Source organism: Monopterus albus, unplaced genomic scaffold (assembly GCF_001952655.1).
Source record: "Monopterus albus unplaced genomic scaffold, M_albus_1.0 scaffold130.1, whole genome shotgun sequence".
Taxonomy (NCBI): domain Eukaryota; kingdom Metazoa; phylum Chordata; class Actinopteri; order Synbranchiformes; family Synbranchidae; genus Monopterus; species Monopterus albus.
Genome location: NW_018128010.1, coordinates 1167376 through 1167595, shown reverse-complemented (window position 1 = coordinate 1167595; position 220 = coordinate 1167376).

Sequence of the window (220 nt, the reverse complement as noted above, 5' to 3'; positions counted from 1 at the left end):
GGTAGAGAAGGCCGTCGTGCAGCCCCAGGCTGCTCCACTGCGCATACAGCGTTTTCACCTCCAGCCCCTCGACAGACACGACGGCCCCAAGTTGTCCAGGTAAACTACGCAGCAGGTTCTGGGAATGTCCTTGAGGACCTGCTCCATCAATCTCTCAAAGGTGGTTGGAGCATTACAGAGTCCAAATGGCATCACCCGGAACTGCCACAGTCCCTGCCCA